This window comes from Psammomys obesus, unplaced genomic scaffold, assembly GCF_907164565.1.
Source record: "Psammomys obesus unplaced genomic scaffold, mPsaObe1.curated_primary_1811, whole genome shotgun sequence".
NCBI lineage: Eukaryota > Metazoa > Chordata > Mammalia > Rodentia > Muridae > Psammomys > Psammomys obesus.
The window spans coordinates 4,489,446-4,514,228 of record NW_026596057.1 but is presented as its reverse complement, the minus strand read 5'-3'; the positions used below and the strand labels follow the sequence as shown (position 1 = coordinate 4,514,228).

At 41.3% G+C, this 24,783-nt stretch overlaps 1 protein-coding gene across 4 annotated transcripts in view; it reads right to left on the bottom strand.

Moving 5' to 3' along the window:
• Positions 1-22,934, bottom strand: part of Pou2f1 (POU class 2 homeobox 1) — a 144,585-nt gene extending 121,651 nt beyond the window's left edge. For 3 of the 4 annotated variants that reach the window (XR_008722085.1, XM_055624434.1, XM_055624436.1), the window contains exon 1: positions 22,889-22,934. The gene's annotated coding sequence lies outside the window, so the exon portion shown is untranslated. The remainder of the gene's footprint in view (positions 1-22,888) is intronic. The other variant, XM_055624435.1, reaches the window with a different exon arrangement.
• Between the last annotated feature and the right edge of the window lie 1,849 nt (positions 22,935-24,783).

Sequence of the window (24,783 nt, the reverse complement as noted above, 5' to 3'; positions counted from 1 at the left end):
TGTTTTCAGTCACTGATTTTCTTTCCATTTGACACCAAACTATCAAAAATAAACAAGCAAAAAACCAAAATGCCCACAAAGGGACGCAGAACCTTCTTCATTATGTAATCAACAATTCTAGTTTGCAGATGAAGAAATTTTATGCTGAACAAATCATAGTGGTGGCTGAGCTCAGTAATCCCAGCACTTGGGAAGTGGGAGGATTTTGGCAAGTTGAGGCCTGTCTAGACTACAGAACAAGAACACATCTCAAAAAATAAACAACAAGCAAAAGACTAAGACCACTGAAGGAGACAATAAAGAAAACATAGAATAAACAGTTCTTTTATTTTGCTAAGCATATCTACAGGGACCCTAGAATCTTTTCAAGAGGAGCACAAGATGCTGAGCAATCAGGGAAGGTAATAAAACTTACCACTAAATATTATTCTATCCCTCAGCCAACCCAGTCCTCTAAGTATCACACTAATATATATATATATATATATTTTTTTTTTTTCCATGAGTGGCATTGGCATTTTGAAGACTATAAAAGAAGTGTGCTTCATGATCTCATGACAACTATAACTAAGCTTCAGATACTTGCTTTTTCTAATGCTCATTATTCTTCCTTTACGCTTGTGCTACTACCTGAGAGATATTGCTGTGTGACAGTCACAGTAATATGAAGAACTTTCCTTCTAGAAAATGAAGTCCATAAAGGGGAGACTTTTATGTCATCCTCACACCTGTACCCCATATGCAGGTTTCCGAGAACCAAAACCAAACCCTACAGAACAACTGTAAACACTTCTTATATTTGTTTTATTATATATATGAATGTTTTGTATACATGTATGCGAATAACATAACCCATGTGTACCTGGTACACTGATACATCAGAGAAGGCAGTGGATCCCCTGGAACTAGAGTTAGAGATTGATATGAACCGCCATGTGGGTGCTGGGAATTGAACTGAGGTTCTCTACAAGAGTAACAAGTTCTCTTTACCATTAAGCCAGTTCTTCACCCTGAAAACAACTAGCTTTTCAGGACTCTTTTAGGATCCTAAAAGATTACTGAAAGTTAGGTGTTAGGCAGATTTCTAAGACAGCCTCCACGTACACCTGACTCCCAGTATTTCTGCTTGCCTTTGAGTATGAAATGGATCAAGGAATTTGCTTCTAAAAACATGGCAGAAGGAAACATACTACTTGGGAGATTTAATAATCAAGTGAGGATTCTCTTGCTCTATTTAGATGAAAAGAATGCACAAGCAAAGCACCACTTGCTTAATGTCAGTAACGCTGAGCCCTGAATGTCCAGACTGTCTGCTTTCAGTGGGATGCCTCTACATTCTTAAGTTCCAGCGGCCTAGTACTGAACAACTAGTATTCCACTTCTGAGCTTCGAGAATTAGGACCCTCAGCTCTTAGAATTATGGATCCTAGAAGCCAGAGTTCTTAGAAGCATTCTGGAGTTCTCCCAGCAGTCAGGCAGAACTTGCATCTTTTCCAGCACCTCAGCTCTCTGAACCCTTCACCTTCCTCAGTCTCAGCTCCTCATGTTCCACAGCTCCAGCTTCTACCCTCTCTTGCCTACACTGCTCTCTGCTATTTACTCTGCCTTGGCTGGAGCTGAGTTACTGGCTCATTGTATTTTTGGTTCTGCCTCTTCTAACAGAGATAAAGGCCACAGCAGGTCAGTGTAGGAGGGTCTGACAAGGCAGAAATACCTGTGCCTGACAGTTCCTGTCATCAAAAGCATATGTACATTAAGGGGTGCTAGCTATGAAGACTAAGCATGAAACAGTCTTATTTTCAGAAAACTTTCATCCAATACTTAGCCCTCATCCAAATACTATTTCAGAAGGAAACATATCCTCTTAGAACAAGTTAAGTCTTCCTAATCTGCCTCAAATCAGTTCCAAAGACAATGGCTTCCATCCTGCTAATGTTCTTTCCATGCTAGCATTCTCTCTGGTTCTTTTCAAGGCTTACTCTAAAGAAATAAGCTGTAGACACCACAAAGGAAATGAAGGCAATTTCTGACCAATAACTATCTGACAAGAAGAAACTGAGACCCTAAGTCCAACAGCCAGCAAGGAAACTAAATCTGTCCAACAACCATATAAGCAAGCTTAGCAGATCCTTCCCAGCTGAACCTTCAGATGAAACTATAGCTTGGGCCCACACACTGCAGCCTTTTTAAAGGCCTAACACAGAGGACCCCTCCCCCCCCAAAAAAAAAGAAAAAGAAAAAAACATACACAGATTCCTCACAACAAAAAAACTGTGCCTTCTTTTTCTGTACTATCTATCCTTTAACAGAAAATTCATTCTCAATTCTCCATTCAGGCTCAAAAGTACAGATTCTTACATTGTTACAGCCCTATTCAGGGAGGATCTTAAGCTCTCTGAGGTGCTCTGTACTTCGGATTCTCAGAGCAAGAATGAGAAGGAAACTGGCAATATTATTAAGAACATGCATAAACATGCTCTGAACAGGCGATCCAACTATCAGTTATGCATAGATATGCACAGCAGAACAAAAAACTATTCTATGTTACAACTGCCAAGATAGTTATCTACTGTGGTTAACGTGTTTATAGTAGTGGTCATGAGACAAACGACAAGAGGCATGTCATAATGAAGGCAGACAATCCTGAAACTCACCCAGAAAATATTTAGTAAATATATATCCATTATCTCATGAGCTAACCACTATGCAAAATGAGGCACTGAAATGAACACTTTGCTTCAAACCTCCAGAAACTCTAATACTTAGATGGGACTGAAGAACTTAAGAAAATTAAGTCGGGCATGGTGGTGCACACCTTTAATCCCAGCATGTTGGGAGAGAGAGGCAGATGGATCTCTGTGAGTTCCACGCTAATCAGACCTACATAGTGATACCCTGTCCTTTTTTTTTGGGGGGGGGGGTTTGCACAAAATGAAAATTACATATAACCTTAAATATGGTGCTAATATTACTGTTTTAACTGATTCAAGTTTTAAAATCAAAGAAACGTTTAAGCATATAGGAATATGGCCACTATTATTAAAGAACTAAATACACAGGGTAAAAAAAATTACATAACATGATTTTCTGTTACTGTGACTCATTCTACCTTAAGCTAATACATACAAGTGAAGTTGTATGTAGATTAATTTTTCAACCCAGTAAACCCTGCTGCCAACTGAGTAAAGCAAAAGTTGCCTTTAAATTCTTTTAAATAGCATTATTACTTCATCTGACTTTTTACGGCCATGACTATGTACAAATCAGCAGTAACTAGAAGTACGATTTCTGAGTCCTTCCTTTTAAAGCAAAGTACTTAGTTATTTCAACTACCCCCACAAAACAATTTAGAGTTGTATCCAGTAACACAAACAAGTTACAACATGTTTTGTTAGGTTACTGCTTGACATCATCCAATGAGAAATAAATGGTGAAACAAAAGAATCAGGTTGCCAATTGGCAGTGGCACACACCTTTAATCCCAACACTTGGGAGGCAGAGGGAGACAGATCTTTCTGAGTTCAAGGCCAGCCTAGTCTACAGAGAAAGAATCTGGTTAACTGCTACCTTCTGAATAAAAACGTTCTGGAACAATTTCATACAATATCAGGAGTCTCCAAAGCAAAAAAGCTAGATTATACAAATCTATATAAAGAACTCTATAGAGATGTAAGCTATAATGTAAGCAATGGAGGAAATGTAGAACATGGCAAGAATGTGTTAAAGATATCTGTAAACAAAGAAAAAACTAAATATCAACAAAGCATGAAGGAAGTTTGCTTTTTTAAAAGTATTTGTGCAAGAGCACAAGAAAAATCAACAGGAAACTTGTGGTTATCTAGGAAACAGTAAGGAAGAAATGGACAGTTCTCTACAAGCTTAGGCAGCTCATAATCATTTATCTATGTCCTGCACATTAATCATGAATGGCAAAAATCCCTACATAACTATTTTATGATTTAAAATTATGCCTTTCCAGGAGAGCTGGCCCAGAGGTCATCAGAGCTGGCCCTATGCCTCACCTGCTGCAGCACTCAGGAGAGCAGGCCCTGAATCTCCCCTGGGAAGCACAGCAAGAGGTAGCCCTAGATGAGGGGGCTGCAAGGGAGCCAGCCCCAAGGATGTGGCTGTGGGAGAGCTGGCCTTGCCTCTTGTCTGCTATGTGGTGACATTGATGAGAGAAAGATACCCGCCCCTCCCTTTTGCCCTCACCACCAGTATCAGGTAGTAGGGTTGGCCAGGATGGGGTCATGAGAGCAGGAGAGCAAGTCCCTGTCCCTCACCTGCTTCAGCACTTGGGAAAGGCTCTGCATCTTACCTGGGCAACACAGGAGAGCAGACCCTGATGGTGGAGGTGCAGGTGAGCTGGCCCAAGGGTGTGAGCATAGAAAAGCTGGCCCCACAATTTGTCTGCTATATAGTGACATGGGTGACAGAGAGATGCTTCCCCTTCCCTTGCTCCTTGCCACCAAAAGCAGGCAGGAAAGCTGACCCCAGGTCAACAGAGCAGGAGAGCTGGCCCTGTCCTTCACCTGCTGAAGCACTCGGAAGAGCAGATCCGGCACCTCCCTGGGCAGCACAGTGGAGCTGGCCCTGGCGTGGGGGATGCAGATGAGCTGACCCTGAGGGTGCTGAGTGTGGGAGAGCTGGCCCTGCCTCTTGTCTGCTGGCATAGAAGAGACACCCTTCTCCCTTCCCTCATCCCTTGCCATTTATGGCATACAGGAGAGCTGACCCAGGGGTCATGAGTGTGGGAGAACTGGCCGCATCCCTCACTGCCTGCAACACTCAGAAGAGCAGGACCTGTACCTCACCTGGGTGTCAGGGTAGGGCTAGCCTGGTAGTGAGGGTTGCTGGTGAGCTGGTCCCCAAGAGCATGAGATCAGGAGAGGCAGAGGACTGACCAGATCAGATACCTAACTGATCAGACCCAGATCCAGGGCTTTGAATTTGCCTACCCCAACATCTACCCAATGATAAACTGCTGGAATGCATGAAGGTCCCAGTCCCACAGATCCAAAACTACAAGATCTTCAGACACAGGGCAACAACAAGATATCTGTGGGAGGCCCAATGAGGGTCCAGTATTGATAAAGTAGCAGAAGCCAGAGTCATTGCAATGAACATTTTTAAGCAAAAAATTAAGAACAAAGGGGTATTCTGTGGGACACACTCCAGTTTCCATAACAAGATTTCCCCTCTCTATTGAGGGGGAGATTGCAAGGGTAGAGGGTAGGGACAAAAGGGAGGCAGAGATGAGTGGGACTGAGGTCCATGATGTGAAATTCACAAAGAACCAATAAAAAGTTAAAAATAAATAAAATAAAATGCCTGCTATTAGGCATTTAATAAAAATCTTAAGCATAAATAAAACATACAATTACCTCTAAATTACAGCCAGTATCCCTTTCAACATTATTCTTTCCCTTAATATTTTAACTTGTCCACGATTTCACCAAAAGTCATGTCTCAATTTCTTCACCCTTTTTTTAAAAATAAGTATCACTGTGTGCACTGTGTGTATGTAAACTACAGAGGTGTGTGTGCTGTGGCACGTGTGGAGATCACAGTAAACTGTGTGGGGTCAGCTCCACACACTCAGTCTTCATCAACAAGTGCTTGCTTTACCAGTGGAGCCATGAATGTCACTGGCCACTCATCCTTTTGAATCCATCCTAAAGGTTTTTGTCTTCACTGTAGAGGGTCCTAATAAATGTAAGTAAAATGCTTATTTATACACTATGGTCAATCTTCCTTTGGGCTTTTATCATTTATTAACAATTGTGAAAAGTAAATTAATCCTCAAGCTTTTACATAAGTCAGTTTTTTCTATCATGTATTATGTTTTTTGTCTGCAGAATCTGATAGAACCTTAAATACTGTACTTTTCTTTTTATGGCTTCTGGGGTATTGTCATGTCAAAAGCCTTTTGATCCATAAAATAAAAACTTATTCCTGCTCTTGTTGTAGTTATTTTCTGTTACCTTTGAACATTCAAATTTTAATCCCTTCACAACTAATTTGTGTGTAGTGTGTGACGTTGACATAATTTCCCTCTTCCAAATAAGGAGCCAACTGTCTCCACCACCTGGCCCTTCTACCTAATGCCAATTTCAATCATTCCAAGCTCCTAACTCTATTTTAATGATAACAAGATATTTTCAAGACTGCATTAAAGTGATCATTTTTCAAAGTACATTGTTGTTCAAGGGGCTATGCGTTTTACTTCTAACATTCCCAGCACCTGCTAGAATGAAAATAAAAGAGAGGGTGGGAGTGAGAGTATCAAATTAGACTACAAAGCCAAATTTAACCATTAACCCACCACAATACTTTATTATGTATTTGTACTTACAGTGTGAGCTAAAATTACACTTGAATTGTTACGTAAATAGCTAGCACATTTACATATGATCTTTCACTAGAATAAAGCAAAAAACATACAAGATAAGGTTCATATTTATTAAAACAGAATTAATGACATTTTGATAGCAAAGCAAACACGAATGTGGGAATTCACAAATAAGGCAAATAACTTTATATTTATGTTCTTAATTAATGTGTTGTTAAAAAACTTTTCCCATGCATTAATATAATGGTGTGCCCCAATACTGCTTTGATTCTATTTACAATCTTGTGAAATCAGGAAATGATGTCATCCTTCCATTCATCTGATTACTACTTAATGCTTCCCCTTACCTATAGGAACTTCCTCCTGAGGAAGACCAGATAAATCTTTAATTCTTCCCCATTATCATTGGGAAAGTTTTTCTTACTTTCCTCATCACCGGCATCTGCCTTATGGTAAGACTCATCAACAGTATTTTGGGAACATGAAGAATGGTTTATGTCATCAGTACACGTTTGAATATCTGTATAAAATACAGCACTATCTCCTTCAAAGATCCTTGTAAAATTGTCAACAAGAATTTCTGTAATAGAAACCTGTAAAACCACAATGCAAATACAGGAAGCTGTCATTCCACATTGTTGACAAATTTGACATCAGAATATTCAAAAGATGAAAAATTCAAAATCAAGAATTATGAAGAAAATAGTAGTTACTACGAACATAAAAGACCCATAAAATGACTAAGACTATTATGAGCATGAATTTAATTATACAATCTGTACAATATATTATAATAAAATAAGGAAAGTTTTTAATATCCTTTAAAAAAGACAAATAATTAATACCTTACCCTTAACTTAAAATATTTAAAGTAAAATTTTAACCACAACTCTTTCTGCCAGTGACTAATAAGAACATGTTCTCTATGGGCCACTTCCCATCCATAATTCCATAAATAATTGCTTATATTCTCATCTGGGCCATTCCTCTTCACACCATTCTCAGAGTCCTTCCTCAAGGCCTACGTGGCTCTCCTTCTACCATGGCAACTCTGCTTTTTCCTCCACCTTCTTCCTCCTTCCCCATGATGCTCTCCTGCCCCCAAGAGCCCTAGAACCTTCACCACAATGCCATTTGGATTAAGTGAGTGTCTGCTTGTAGCAATGGTAGCACTGTTGCAGGCAGATGTGCTCTGGCCAACTCTGAAAAATATATCCTGACCATCAGGATAATCGACTTTAAAACAGTTACTGAGGAACTCCTCTGGTTATCATTTAGCTTCTTCTAAAGCAAACTAATGTATTGCCCAATGGCTAAGAATTCTCGTGGACATCATAGGTTAATACAAACAGGCACTGCTCCTTTTTATCAAGGATACTGTTAGCAAGAGTCAATTACTTGTAGCTATGCTGACAAAAATTCTGTTTCTGAAAATCAGGCCTGCCAAAACAGTATTACCCATGAAATGCGACCTGTGTGCCCAATACAATCATCTTAACATTCTGCCTTCAATGTTAAGCACCAATGAACAAGTTCAAACTCAGTAGTTACTTTGGTAGCACTCCCTGACGCCAGCAGCACTGTACTTCCTGTGAATAAAGCAATATTTGTGGAAGATGTTTACAGGGCATGTACCATCTCCATTCTAATTACTAAACCACCTTTTCTTCTTTTAAGTCAGACTGTCTCAAATATTTGTCACCCAAACTCCCTGCTACAAAGCTGCCTTTCTCAAGGTGCTCTGGTCTGATCCATCTCCCCTACAGAAGAAAAGTATGAAACTTGTTACTGCAGCCATTGTAATATTGCTTGTTGAGGCCACTACTTACGTCATCATACCTAGTCTTGTTTATGATATTACTTCTTAGCTTAGTGCCAGGAACTGTGTTCTTTGCAAACTGTGTGTTTCAAGTTTTACAGACATAAATTGTTTCCACTTCTACATTATCCACTATGAAGTTTGGAGACGTACTTCTGCTCCATTGTTAATACTAACAGGTATTTTAGTTTGTTTTTATTTTGCTTTTCTTGTTAAAGAGATTATGAGCCTCTACAAGCTTACATTTGTAGGAGGAAGACAAAAGTAACAGGTAAGTAGATAAATGTTTTTGTTTTTGTTTTTTTAATTTAAGGAATTAGGAAAAAAGTTATGTGGAGTCAGCAGACAAGATTTCAGAATACAGCTTCTAGAGATATAGACCCCAATCCAGTTAATTCCCATCTAATTGAAGAATCAAGGGGAAAAAATAATAAATAAATAAATAAATAAATAAACAAACAAACAAACAAAGAACTAAGGACAAGAGAAAAATAAAGAGCAGAGAATAAGCCAGATAATTTATTCATAGAAATTAGCTGGCTTAGGCAGGAGGTGGTAGCACACACCTTTAATCCCAGCAGTTGGGAGGCAGGGGCAGGTGGGTCTCAGACACTCCTGGTCTACAGAGTCAGTTCCAGATCAGCCAAACTATATAGTAAGAAAGAGAGAGACACAAAGAGAGAGAGATTAGTTGTCTAGGAGTACAAAATGACAGTAACTCAGTCAAGCTTACTGCATGGTTAATATTACACACAATACTTATACATTCACTATTTCACAGGTTTCACCCAAAAAAGTAAAAATAACATATAGATAGAAAAGGAAAACACAAAAAGGATGTGACAAATTTGGCCAAAAAGGTACTACCAGGAAACAAGACGGTTAATGTGACCTGTTTCAATCTGAGCTGCCCCACCCTCAAATATTAGGGAAATAAACCTACTCATGAAGCAATGTGTCTACTGTCCTCTCCGCTTTCTAAATAGCCCAGCAGGCAGTCTAGAGAGGTATTTCACATCTACAACATGCAAGATGCTCTCCTGTAATGCCTCTCTCATACAGGTCATTCACATCTTTCCTCACAACACTGTACTTTCTGAGGCTATTTACTGCTGTATGTCAACCATAGTTTATACATTCCACTCACTGAAGTTCGACCAATTGAACACCTCCACCCTAACCTGATCCTGAAACTGATGCTTCCTATGTTCCAGAGAATCCCAAGCTTGCTAGGAAGTTAGACTCCAGTTTGGTCGATACGGGAAAGATTCTAGAATAAACCTGTCACTTCTAGGTAGTCCACAAGTAGGACTAGATTGCCAAAACTGCACTATCTTTCTGTTCTTCCTTTATCCCTCTTTCTCCTAAATCTTTGAACAAATTTTAGTTAGAGTAGGCAGAGTAAAAATGTATGATTCCTCTAGTTCTTCTCTATTAAAAGAAACATTTCCTTTGTGAAGGTATGGTACTGCAGGGCCACAGCACCACAGCTGACCCATCCCCATTCTCAATGCAACTAGCCCCTTTCTAAATAAAGGGCTAATGTATGAGTTGCAGGGAAATCATGTGACCACAGTGTTAAGTAGAGAGTGACTTCAGCTCATTTCTCAAATCTAAGCAGCTTCTTTAAGGTATAGGAATAACTTAGCTTTGGGCGATCAAAGGGGAAAGGATCCCTCATGAAAAGATAGTGTTTCAGGTCATAATTTTCGGGAACTGCTAGAGGTGAAGAGATAGCTCAGTGGTTAGGAGTATTTGATGTTCTTTCAGAGGGCCCAGGCTCAGTTCCCAGCACCCATATCAGGCAGTTCACAATTGCCTGGCATACCAGTTCCAGGAGATCAACATCCTCTTCTGATTCCAACAGTACCTATACTTACTCACACACACATATACACACACACAAAATAAACATAAAAAAATAAAAACTTTTCAACAAAACAAGTATCTTGAAAAGACTAAAACTGGTGCAATAATAAAAATAAAATACACAGAAAAATAAAATTTATTATGCACAACTTAAGAGTAAAATCACGAAATCAAAATATTCAGATGTTCATCTATCAACTGAGAAAAAAACAACAAAAAACTAATAATTAACTTAAGTACTACAGAGAGTAGAGAAACTGACACTTACAAACACTACAAATAAAATAAGATGGCTGGGCATGGTGGTGTACACTTTTAATTCCAGAACTCCAGAGGCAGAGGTAGGCCTCTATGAGTTCGAGGCCATCCTGATCTACATAGCTAGTTCCAGAATGGCCAGGACTACATAGAGAGTCTGTCTCAAGAAGTCAAAAACAAAACAAAACAAAAAAGGATTTTGATTTGGTATCATTCTCAGAGGCCTGACCCTAACATCTTTAAGTGTATATTATTCTATTAGACAAGGTTTATGACAGGCCACTGTTTGGGACCAATCTCTGAATATCAGACCAAATCAGAATTAAAGTCATTTATACCAAGACTCACTTACTCTAACTGAACTTTGAAACAAGGCAGTTTTCCCCATAAAACAGAAGATAAATAGCAACCAATCAGAAGGGATATACATTAGCTTAGCCAACAAAAAAAGGAAATTCCATTTCAATCCCATAAAGGAAAATAACATGTGTCCCATTTTGCTTCCATTAGGCCTTTTCTGCCTACAAGGTCAAATCTCTTTGTTCAGCTCATCGGAAGACTCATTCCACCCTGATGAATGTTTTGCAAATCTAAAATTTCAAGTAAAAGCCAACTGGATCTTTACCCCATGTTATAATTTTGTCTTAGAGGTATTCATTAATCTTCAAGTTCTATCTCTAAGAACTGTATTATTGTTGTGTTACTCTGTGGTACTGGGAATCAAAGCCAGGGCCCTGCTGCATACCAGACAAGCACTCAATGGGTGCTATTATCCCCACCAAAATTTGTCCTAAAAGAAAACACGATACATAATTTTTTTTTACCACAACACAATCCAATATACATTAAAATATAGATAAGAGACCAGTAAACTGTTTAATACAATCAAATACTGTATACTATCTGAAAAGTTTCCAGAGAAATACAGCATACCACACAGACAAGGCAATAAAGACCATGACTAAGTAAGGTGCACACAACTGAGGACCAATGCCATTAAATAGTTGATTTCTCCACAAGAAACAATAGTCATATCGCCTCAAGTGAAAGTGACACCCTTGTTTTAGTAATAGTTTGGTAAGGGAAAAGAAATAAAACCCAAATACTTTTTTTCTTAGCAGAATTTGCTCCATATCAATTTTCTATTACAACTCATGTAAGAAACATTAAAACATCTTAAAATGTTAAAATAAAATAAAGTCCCATTTTTCTTTCTCCACAACCAGATAACAAGACAGATGTGACCCCCCACATTTTAAATCATCTAGATGTTAGCAACTTGGTGTTGTTTGTTTGTTTGTTTAATTTGTCTTTGAGGTGAGTTCTCACTGTGCAGATCAGATTGGCCGTGAACTCTTCAGCTTCCAGCCTCAGCCCCATGAGAACTATGACTGAGCCATCACAACCAGTTTATTATTTAATTCTTATAGAATTCAAAACTGCTGAAGATTATAGACTACTAGTGCCAGCAATTTGCATACTAGCCCCTTCTAACTTTTTTACAGTCACCATCTGGAAATTTCTGAAAGCTAAGTTAATACTAGATCTGGTAATCAAGTGCCCATGTCTCCAAACAGCAAGACAAGAGAGAAAGACACATAACTAAGAGTTGTATTCCAGGGCAGTGCTATGTCAAGACCCTGTCCTCAAAATTAAAAATAAAAATGCAAAACTGACTCTTTCTTACCTCCAGGTCTGGAACTGGGAACTAAATGTAACTGTTAAAAATGGAGCTATTACAAGCAAAAACTCAGAAAGCTCCCAACTATTGCTCTAACTCATCACGCAACTTAGCTTGAAGCAGAAGTCAATGCCCAAGAAAGTACTATCACTCCTGATCATTCACTGACACCACCAACACATTCAAGCCTAGGGTATGCCACTCAGCTTCATTAACCCTGTTTTGTACCCTGAAATCTAGGGGTGGCATTTCATGTCCTAACAGGGTCTTGTGAGTGATATGAACCTGTGCAAAGCATTTGGTACAGTAAGTAGAAAAAACTTTAGAGATACAATCACTGTTCGAGAAATCAGTATGATTTTGTCAGAAGGTATAGAAACTGCCACAAAATCTGACTGCAGGTTCAGTCACTAAAATAAAAGATCATGAAAATAAACTGATAATGTAGATTGATATTATGTTCAACTCTTACGCTGCATTTCAAACAACACAGAACTTCAGTTCCTTGAAAATGATATTCTCAGTCGTGTGTATGTATATAGTATTCTTTTTGCTTAGAACATTTTCGATCCTTCCTTCCAATTTTCAACCTCCTACTCCTAATCCTTGGACTGATGACGTCCTACTCATCCTTTATGTCTTACCATAATAAACACTACTTTCTCAGAAAGCCTTCCAGACTAGGGCTTTTACCCTATGTTCCTACAGTGCCATGAAGCCCCATACCTTATCAATGACCTACTATCAACGGTGTCACCAGATGATTGCTCCAATACTGCGAGTTTTGAAGGCTAATGTAATATTTGTACTAGCATTATTTCTCCATCTCTAGTTCAAGCCAAGGAATGGAACTAGCTCTATATTCACTAAATAAAATGAAGGCAGAAGGGCCAGTCATGTTTGTTAATTATATCCCTGTTCACACTCACACTGAGTACTACAATTCATGCCAAACTTATGCCCCCTTCATTTACATTCTACTAGGGTGAGCTACATCCCCAGCCATTCTCTCTAGTGTAATAATTGAGACCCATCATTCGAGACACTCTAAGCAACAAATAATCTTGAAGTGCAACAAGTAACTGGATGATGCTACCAAATCATTTTAAAGTTTTATAAAACAGGGATTTTCGGACATCAACCATGTTAGAATCTCAGGTGATGGCTAGGCCTGCACATATTCCAACCAAGAATTAGAATTCACTTAATCAATCAAGTGCTGTTTGCTCAACTCCTACTCTGTTCCTGCTTTCAAAGTTCTTATAAGACAAGAGTTACTTACATAATCAATTAGGGAAGAAAATAAGACTATCTACAGTGAAGAACTGAATTAGCTAAATGAACACAAATTAAGTACTAAATTCAGACTTGAAAGTAGAACAGAAGCGCAGAAAAAGAAGCTATTTATGGTGACAAGCTATGAACAGAAAGGTCCCAAAAGATAAGCAGGTAACAGACCCTTCATAAAAGCAAATGGGAAACCAGGATAGAAAGAAGAGGGAAAATGCCAAACCTACCTGCTCCTAGGGGATAGCTGAAGAACAGAACAGTCCCACAGTTGAGCTTTAAATAAAAATACCAGAGGCTTTATAAAGTGTGAAATTTGGGCTGGGAATGTAGCCCTGTGGTAGGGTACTTAAGTAACACTAGGTTTGATCTCTAGCATCACAAAAATAAAAATAAATTAAAAAAAATAAAGAGTGAAGCTCCGCTTAATTTAAAATGTACAAAAATCTTTAAAAATTCATTAAGTAAAATCCTATTACACAACTACACCCATTACACAATTACACAAATAGTTCATGATACAGAATACAGGCATCTCAACTACAAGAACCTTTGTCTTTGCTCCCCATACAACAGCATATCCAAGCAGGGGCAGCGCTGCACAGGCTCTCCGAACAATCCAAACACTGGGATTGGGGTAGGGGATCCAGAAATGGAACCAGGAAAGTCTCAAGATAAAATACAGCCATCCTCTTCCCAAGGGCAACTTTTCTAAAATCAAAACTTCATAAACGGAGTACTCCATTTTTGTCGTTGTTGGACGCTCAGTAAGGAAATAGTGACAGAACGTATAGGTAGGTGTACACTAGAAGACAGAATGCAACACTTCAATTGCAAAGGTTTTCAGAGTACAAAAGGGCACACCTCTTTCCTAGAGGACTGGCTGGCTACACTCAGAAATGCACACCCTTTAATAAGGGACCCCACCGAATTCGCCAGTCACTAACACCACTCCTGATCTACAACAGCACAAGTAATAAAACTGCTGCTTTTACTCTGGTACTCCTCTAGGAAAAACGATTACAACTTTAAAGATGACTCTGATATCAATTTGTTCCTCCCCACAGAATACCTCTAACACTGTCATTATCACTTTCTTATTGTTGACAGAAATAACCACAAACATCAGTGGCGAAGTCAAAATGAGATGTCAATGCTTAATCCACACATCCGCATGTACAGACATCACCTCTCACATTCATGTTTATCATCCATTTAATTCACTACAGTGTTTTACCGTTTTCAAAAGGAATCTAAGTAAAACCTGCCCAAAAATGTGTCAGGTATATTTGAATTTTTAATGCTTAGGGAAATGACTCCACGTTTAAGAGTGCTTACTACTCTTGCGAAGGATCCCCAGGTTCTGCTCCCTGTAACCTACACGGCAGTTCACAGTTGCAGGGTATCCACATGTGACACTATTACCCGGCCTCCGGGGGACTGCTAACCACACAAGCGCTCATGTAGACACACGTGCACATTAAAATATATTTTTAAATAAATTCTTCCCTTATTTTCCAGAAGTTTCCTCTCCCAACTTCCTGACGTCTATCTGTTCACCATCCTAATCTCCTTCACAGAAGCCATGTTCAAAATCTTGGTATTTTATCCTCTGACTCTGGCTGCTCAATAAGGACACTGTCCAAAACAACTAAAAACTGACTCCTAGCTGCCTAGCAAACAAAATAAAATCAAACTTTTGAACCAAACCAAAGTATTCACGTGAATTTGAAGCTTCTATTGATAAAGTTCCAATCCTGGCTTTCACCTTCCTGTTCTCCAAAGTACTTAGTGCTTATTAAAACACATGACCTTGGGAAAGTCACTTAATCTGAACTTTATTTTACTCAACTATAAAATGGGTATAATAATACTTGCCAGTAAGGCTAACTGAGGTAATGAAAATAAGGGTGTTGCTGTAAAAATTAAGACACTATAAAAATACATTATCATTATGTCATGATTAAGGTAATTTTATTTACACCTGCCTTTCTTAAGAGGAAGTAGCCCACATAAAACACAAGACTTTAAAGATGGAAGCAATTAAAAAAAAAAAAAACAAATACAAGGACATAAAATGAAAAATGTACATCATAACTGCCCATGTATTTGCTTTCCTTCATGTTACTAATTTGGTGTGAATATTGTGTTGGATTTGGTAAGAAAGCTAAGCCAACTAGACAATTCTATGTCCACAAGATTAAAAGTGAACTCACTGGCCACATGTAAAAGTTCCTAATTTAAAGACAGGGACTAAATCTTTTCTAAAGGCCTATCTTCCATGTCATACAACTGGACTTAACATCATCATCATCATGTCTAACTTGGGGCATTACACCACTACTAGACTGAAAGCCACAGAGAGTAGGTAACTGCTTCCTCTGTAAGCAATTTGACTGAACTTACAGCCTAAAATGAACCAAACACCTCAATTTCTGTATACTTGTTTCCATGAATCCAATCTCCCCACTTCAAATCACCCTGTACAGCACCTCCAACAGTTCCTCAGAAGAGGACAAATGCTTCTTGGTTTTTCACCTAAACCAGTACAACACAGAATAGAACAAGCTCCTCTGAGATGGCCTTCCCTCCTTGTCTTTCTAGTCCTGTAAGGCAGTGAGTGGTTCTCAACCTTCGTAATGCTGTTACTAATTCCTTTACTACAGCTCTTAATGTTGTGGTGACCCCCAACCATAAAATTATCTTTGCTGCTGTTTCAAAACTGTAATTTTGCTACTATTATGAATTGTAATTTCTGTCTTTTCTGATATCCTAGGTGGGCCCTGTGAAAGAGGTCACAACTCATAGGTTGAGAACCACTGCTCTAAATTCTCTCCCAGATTCCAAAGTGCTAGCACTAAGAGAATAAGGCAGGAGGATCCAGAGCTCAACCCAGCCGGGGCTTCACTGTGAGTCCCAGTCAGTCTAAGTTGAGGCCTTGTCTTCAGGGAAAAAAAGGGAAGTCTCATCTACATGAAGCCTCCTTTGGCTGACAGCAATGACTCAAGTGAGGGAGGTGGGGGCTACAGTGACAAAAGTCAAGAGTAGGAGCACACAGCTCAGTGGTAAAACCAGTTACCATGCAGTGGGGCTGCTCAGATCTCCAGCACCAGCAGACAAAGAAAGTTAGAAACCTATGCTCTTAGATGCTTACACATGTTCATGTGTGTAGGGCTGAGTGTGTGCATATGTGTGTGTAGAGACCAGAGATCAACATAAACTGTCTTTGGAAGTGGCTTTGTTTTTTGAGACAAAGTCTCTATTGTCCAGTAGCTCACTCCCTGCCTGAGCGGCAGGTTTCAGGAATCACCCTATCCAACCTCTACCCCAAACCCACCCAGTGCTGGAATTAGGGATCAAAAACACCTTACTAGTTGAGCCATCTCCCAAACCCTGCTAGTCAACAACTGAGTGACTGGTAAGCAAGTCACTAAAAACTGAGGAATATTTTCTCACAGGGAAGCAAAAGCTTTGGCATAGATTACATCTAAATTACCTTCCGGCTATAACATTCGAGGATGTTTTGATTAATTCATACTTGAACACACCCTGATTTCTTTACTGATTTTCACTATGTTGCATATTTTAATATGTAATTATATACATTGTTTTACCTTTTCCTGCTTAAGTAAGCATATGAACCCTGCTATAACATCCCTACACTTCCCTGTTGTCCACAAGGAAAAATGGAGTATGATCAGGTACATGGCAGATACATTTTTTTTCCAGATACATTTTTATAAGCTAAGAAATGTTAATTATGCTTAAAGACTCATTATAGTATCTTGCTAGAGTATAAATCAGCAAAAGCATTTTATTATTAGCCAAACCATTAAAATGTACAAAATCAAGGAAACACCTAGATTAGTCTCTTTGAAAGTATATTCTCTTAAAGCTCCCATAGCACTCCACTACTTAAGGTGACATGTTAAAACACAAGTATCATAATACATACAAAATCATGCTTACTTCCTAGACTTCCTGTTAGTACTTTCTAATGCAAACATAAAACTTACCAGGAAAGGAAAAAAAATCTAAAGTTATTACTGTACTGACTTAATTTCATTAACTATCTCTATGATGCTAACATAAAAACCAATAGTTACAAAGAATTACTAAATAACTCATGAGAAAAAATAAACTAAACTTATTATAATTTTCTTTCAATATTATCACCTAAGTAAAACTACTACAAGCATCCACAGAGCTTAATTTTGTGCTTCTTTATCTTTTTAAAAAATTAATATAATCCTAAATAAATATTCAGTTTTCTAGACAGCATTTCAAAGGAGAATCTTACAAATCTAGAACGTTGAATCTTTTTTTGCTCATTGTTGAGTAAAACTTACTCAAAATGAATACTTGGAAGAGTGAACTTATTTAAAAAGAAAAAAGCTGTATCAGTCACTGAGTAAATAAACAGTACCCAATAACTAAAAGCAAAGACAAACGAAGCTTTGTAAACAGCATACATGGCATGCAACAAGTTTCTTCAAGTCAAAGGTTCTCATATTTTAAATTCTAAATCCACTGTAAATTGATGAAGTCACGCAAGAGCTCCACCTGGGCTGTCCTCTGCTATTACTCTGCAAGAGTTTACAGGCAGAGCTCACCATCAGGTTAGGACAGAAATACCTAAGTATTAAAAAAAAACTGCATTTATTTAAAAGTCTACTCAACTGTCCTCATTCACAAAATGAAGATGTCAATAATATGCTTTCTGAAAGATGCATAAAGAAACTGCTATTCTTTATGAACCATAACTATTACCTCTTTTAACCACTCAAAAAGACCCATTTAGATGGTATGATGGAAAAATTACTTAAAGTACTGGCCCAAAGAATTTTCTTACAAAAAGGAAGAGAAGTGTAGCTCACAGGAGGTTAGGGCAAAATAGAAGGCCAGAATGAACTATGTAACAAATCCCAATATCAAAAACAAAAACAAAACCACCAAAAGAGCAGAGATTAATTCAGGAAGAATTCAAAAATTGAAATAGTTACAACCCTGAGCTAAAATGCAACTTTTACTCTAATGTCTAATGTTGGATTTCTATGAAAAAATATATAATATGTCTGCCCAGACATTTAGCACCCACACTGGATATGTTTTATGTGCTCTATTCTATTCTCTAAACAAAAATTATTTGAATGGTTCCAAATAAAATAATTTCCATTTTGAAAAACACAGAATTACTATAACCAAAATTGTGTTATTAAATCAATACTGATGTTAAAAAGTGAAAAGACAGCAGTCCCACGTCATTATTTTTAGTAGTACTGAAAATAAGACTAAAATGCAGAGACGAGGCTATGGTTTTCAACATTAGAAAAAAATATATATAAGGCAATAGCCACTACAGAAAACTACATACTGTCTTCTCTGTACAAAGTGTTATTTTAAGCCCACACATTTATACCCATCAAGATCAAGCAATACAAATTCAAGAAACAATTCAAATATTTCATTTTTAAATGAAAAACACTTAAAGTATTCTCAGTTCAGTCATTTGTAAGCACTTGCCTATAATATTCAGGGCTCTATTCCATATATTTGGTGACCTGGTAAAGGCAGTTTGGCTAAGCCCTAAACTTCCTCCAAAATCTCCTGACCAGGTAAATGGCATCCTAACATATAGTTTAACCTAGGATAGCAATGAAATAAATTTTCTTTCTTTTGTTTTACAGTACCTATTGATGTAGAGAAAAAAATATTACACCATTACCACTGGATAATAGGCACTGTTTGTGTTTTCCTTGACTTTTTTTTAGGACAAAATGAAAAAAAAAAAAATCAAAAGTGAATTAGGGAAAAGCGGTAAAGTTACTTTTCTCGTAAAGACTTGGCAGTTTAAGTTCTTCATAAATGAAAAACATTTGGTCAGCTGTCATGAATACTGGAGACCTTAATTTGAAAGTTCCATTATAATTAATGGGTGGGGCAAATTTAAAAAGTGGCAGCAGATTTCCTAGAAACTTGTATGGGAAGCTGCCTGACAACCAAAACAGAAGCCTGGCAGGTTGGAGGCTGATGAGGGCTCCAAAGTAACCTAGACATTAACAAAGCTTACCTCACAGATCAGCTCCAAGAATAAAACATCCTTTCCCCAAAACTTTAACCATCTCCTTAAGATGACCATTAAGAAATAGAAATGCTCAGGAAAATTAATGTCAAAAACTATGTATGGAATTACTACTTTGAAATGGGATTTTTAAAACACCATTCAAAATATAATATACAAACACGTACAGACAAATCCAAAAAACCCTCTAGATTCTCTTTAAAAGCTACTTCAAAGCACAAGCTTTCCCTTAAGTCTTTTACCTTATTTTAAATACTATAATTTTAACATAAAAGAATATAGTGCTCTCATTTTCTTCAACTCCGTTTTAGTCATTAAAATAGGCTCCAAAGCAAACGGTCACCCCGCAAGCCTGGGCCAGACTGAGCTTAAGAAGCAGTTTCTTATAAGAGAAAGATTATAAACAACAGTAACAACAAAAGCCACACAAAATATGGAGGTATATGTATCACTTCCAGAGGTATCCTTACTTAAGATCCATATTCTCCATCTGAAAATTATGAGGAAATGATTTTTTACGATAGCAAGAACAGGCAACTGAAATAAAAGGCCAGTTCTTCACAATATGTACTTTTTTCTGTACGACAAAAACTGTAACAGTGAGCTTTGTTTGTAACATGCAATGTGCATTTTATCATTTTGGATAAAACAACTACAGCCCCAGCAGTGGTTAAACTGCAGCTGTAAAGGAAATTGTCCAGAGATAAATGGTTTCCCTATGAGAAGGCTCCATTGCTATACTTCACCTCAGGACAATAAATCACATTAACTGCACCTTGTCCTCTGTCCAATGACATCATCAGTCTGACCACGTCTTGGGAACTGGGTGCAAAAACATACACTATTTAAGGCATGAAATCATATTACTGCTTTTTGTCCATCCAACCTCATGCTTCAGCTCTCTGAATCAGTTTTTCACCTGAGCATTCTCCTGAAAGATTTTTCCCTACTGCATTCAGGGCCTACCTAGCGGATGTGAAAGAGGGTGAATAGTGAGAACTAGTTGTTTTCAATTAGTTTGCATCTAGTCCTCTAAATCTGAAAATTTGTTATAAATTAAACTGAAGTCTAATATGCCTTCATATATTTACCACACTGGTTTAACTTGATTTTTAAGGCTAACACATTCAACATGCCTCCTCATACACTTCCCCTAGAAAGCAACACCTTTCACCTTTTAAAAACAAAACTCTTAGAGGAGATATCAGAAATCAAAATTATTGTTTTCTCTAAACAGTAAAAGTTAATTGGTTTTTTCATAGGCCAATTGTCCTAAGTCTAGATAAAACAAAATCGATTCTGACACCTTAAAGCAAGAGCCCGGCATGCTGAGCAAGTTCCAGGATCAGGGTAGAAACAATGCCTGTGTTTATCTTCTATTTTCTCTCATTTAACCATGATACTAACGCTCAAAGAAAACATAGCCCCCTTTCTGTTCTCCGCACTGCTACAATTAAAATAGGCAGGTCTACGTCAGTGATAGCTCAATATGATGGTCGGCCTCACTGTAAGTTGGTGCAGAAACTGGAAAAGCACTGTTGAGAAACTATCCAACTGTTGTCATCTGGACTTTTTAAATTACCTACCTACCCCATAGTTCCTGGAAAGGGGGGGGAAGGTACCGATTTTACAAATACTATTTCTCTTTACATAGCCTGAATGAGTTTAACTTGGGGAGAGGGAGACGATCACCACAACAAAGTCCTCAATTTGTACTAGACAAGCAGCTCTCATAAGCCTCTGCAAAATGGAAATAAGGGCCACATACTACAAACTGTAAGATAAACTTTTAGGAGAAAACAAGCCTCCACAGAGCTGATGCTTAGCTCAGGGCTGTTTTTATGCTGGAAGGTCCCAAGAGGATGTGTTTTGCCTGCGGAGGAGAGGACTCAAGTGGCAGTTGGTGGGGGAGTCATTTTGGTTATTAGTAAATAAATCAGGCAGGAGAGGACAAGGCCTAGGCAACTACTGGGGCAGTCCAGGCCCAGTTTTCTCCTTGTCTTCCCAGCACAGACTGGGTTTGATCTCAGAGCCCTGTGGATTGCCAAGGAGGAGGAGAGAGAGTGAGAGAGAGGGAAAAAAAAAATCATATCGAACCACAAAAGCACATGGGGCGAATGTAAAATATAAACACGGCGTTGGGCTGTGAGTGGCTGTTATTAAAGGTCTGAATTACTAAACATGAGAGGCGGGGAAAGCCAGGCGGCCATTTCAAGAATATAAACCTCCCTGAATTAGACATTATTCAAATGAGAAGCAAGTAGAGAGGACCCAGCACGCAGTGAGAAAGCACCACCACACACAGCCAGGAAGGGGATCTCAGTGTTTGGCCATCACCCCCGTTCCCCGCAGGTCAGGAGAAATCTAAAATATGATCAACTTTGTCGGGCCAGCCCTTTGAGAGCAGGAGGGCAATCCTTTACGGTTGAGTTCTCGGGTGGCCTATTGGAGCTCCCAGACCTCGGAACGAGAGGGCCCCCGGGGCCACCCGTGCGCGTGGTGGGTGGGGGTGTGTGCGGAGCAGCAACCAAACCCCGCGAGCACCTCCAACCCAACTGTCCCGCGACCCACGGCCGCGGGGGCTTCTCCAGATCCGCGAGGACCCCGGGATGCGGGCCCGGGACACCCCGACGACCCAAGCCATTTCCACGAAGGGGAACTTCCCCGAGGGCTCCTCCCACCCAGCCCAGCCTCCAAAGGGACCGGAGGACCCCAGCTCACACCCCGAAGGCCACCTCACGGGGCCCACGCCACGCTCTTCCCCCCCCCCCAACCACAGACACGGACTGGCTGGGGTCAGGCCGCTGCCCGGGGCACGAGCAGGGCGCGGCCGAGGGGCCCGGGCCGTGACCCCCCGGGCTCTGCCCCACGCGGATCCCACGCGCGGCCGCGGGCAGGGCGCCACCCCTGGGCGCACCCCGCGGCGATCGGCGTCCCCCCCCCGGCCGGAGCCCGCTCCGGCTTCCAATCCCGGGGGTGCCGCGCGGCTGTCCGGCCGCCGGGGTCCACTCCGGCCCCGCCGCGCACCGGCATTGTGCTCGCCGCCACCTCTGGCCCCTCCACGCCCCCCCTCGCAGCCCGTCCGGGTCTACCGCCCGCGCCCCGCCGCGCCCCGCCGGCCCAGCAGCTATGAATATGTAAAATGTCTTTATTGTCCTCTCCCGGTGCCCCGGCCCCTCCGCCCGCCGCGGACCCGCTCGGATTCGGGCACCGTGCGAGGAGGCGGCGGCGGCCGGCGGAGGAGGAGGGCCGGTGCCGGCGGGCGGGCCGGCGCGGCGGCGGGGTGGGCCGGGGGCAGGAGGAGCGCGCTGGCTCACAGCCCCCTTTGCCCCGGGTCTTCTTCCCCCTCCGCCCGGCCGCTCCGAGCTCCTTTCCCCCTCCGCTCGGCGCCCAGAGGGGGCTGTGTTCCCCGGCCCCCCATCTCCTCGCCGTTAATTATAATAATCCTGAGTACTAATAAATTATGCTAAGTCGTGGGGGGGGCGGCGGGAGCCGGGGGTTGAGTATGAATATGAATATGTAAAATGCTGTAATGATTACCTGCTGCTGCTGCCGCCGCGGCTGAACTCTCATCTTGACTCGCTGCTCCTCCGTCCGCCATTTTGAATATTTTAACCAAAATCGCCCGGTCGATAAACCCTCCCTCGCTCCCGCTCCCCTCCCCCTCCCGCCCCGACCGCCTCCTCCTCCTCCCTCCTCCGGGCACCCTCCCGTTCCTTCCTCTCCCTAAGGCGCGCGCCAGGGGGCGCACGAGGCCGGCGCTGCTGTCCGCCGGCCCCCTCGGAAGAGCTCCACCCCCTGCGCGCGCTGTGCGCACGCGCGTCCCGCCGCCGGGGCCCCTCGGGCAGCCGAAGCGTCCCCGGCCTGCCAGTCATGCCCTCCCTCCCCCCGCCCCCTCCCGCGTCGGCCGCGCGCACGCGCAGTGCCCTCCACGCGCCTGAAGCGCCGCGGAGCGCATGCGCCGCTCTCCGCCCCTCTCCCGGAGCGTCGCCTTCACCTCGAAGTGAAGCGCGTCAAGTGCCTGTTCGTGCCTTTGGAGGGTCCTCCCGTCCTCCGTGTTACCCCCCTCCCGCATTAGGCCGGGGCTTCCACGGCGGGGTGGTGAGGGGGGCAGCGCGCGCGGCGGCTGGCCGCGAGGGAGGCGCGGGCAGGCTCGGCGGGCGCCCCGCGCCCTCTCAGGGCTTCCCTCGCGGCTGCGTCCCGACAATGGAGGGGCCGCCCTCCCCCCCGAGGTGATTTCCGGCCCCGTGCGCAGGTGGGGGCGGAAACGCCGTCGGCGGGCGGGCGCGAGGCACCTGCCGGGCCACGCGCCGGCCTCCCGCTCGAAATTTGAATCGGCGCGAGTCCCCGCCCCGCGCCTCCGCCGGTGCTGCCCGGGCGGGGGCGGGCCCTGGCCGCGCTAATCGACCGGGGCTCGGCCCGCGGAGCCCCCGGGGAGCCGGCGTCCCCGCCCGCCGCTGTCCGTCCACCCGTCCGCGCCGGGAGCGAGCACCCATCCCGGGCGAGCTGCAAACCGACCTGATCAGAAAGGTGGAAGCGGGCAGCGGCCCCGCCGCGAGCGCGCTTGGCCGCGTGTCGCTCAGTAAATGGGATGTACGGGGAGGGGGGGGGAGTTCCCCGTGTGAACATCTTGCTAAGTGATGAGCCAAAATAGTGCCACAGAAAACAACTACAAAAAAACTGGATGAGGACCCAAATCTATTTTATTAATTCTTAACAAGTCCCAAGGTTTCCCTAAAATTGTTTTTTTTTCCAGGATAAAACCAAAAATGTGTAGTGGTAAGCAAAGTAAAATAAATAACTAAATAGAAAATAAATAAATCGGTCGTAGGCTGTCTCTAAGAGAGATACTACCAATATTTCAACTGGGTGAGGTTACAGGATCTACACACAACTAAATAAATAAACAGATCCCTGCCTGAAAGCAATTATTTTAACGGCTTAAAGTTTTAATTGTTATTCCTAGATTGCTTGGTGAATTCCTTAACACTGCACAAGTACAGTTGGTTAAACCTGTTGTCAGTTACAGTGATTTGAGGTGAGATTGATTTATTCCTGGTAATTAAGCCTTAGGGTGTGCACATAACCGCCTAAACCAAATAACTGGACCACCCTATAATTAGCTCAAAATACACAAAGCAACACAGTAAAGGAAATGCAAATTTTAACCATGTTACAATTAATATTTGAAAATACGGCACAAATTATTTTACTATAGGGGAAGTCTCAGAATATAATTTAAACATAAGTAAATAACACTGTTCCTGGCAGGCACAAATTTGAAGCCAATACCACCAACCTATTTTACTATTTAATCTTAGTTTGCCCTTTGATTCAAAAAGTAAATATGACCTTCATCAAGTCCTTGAAGCTAGTACATGTGCTATTCATTCTGCACTGTTTTGTTTCCATAAAAGAAAATTTGTGTGGGAAAA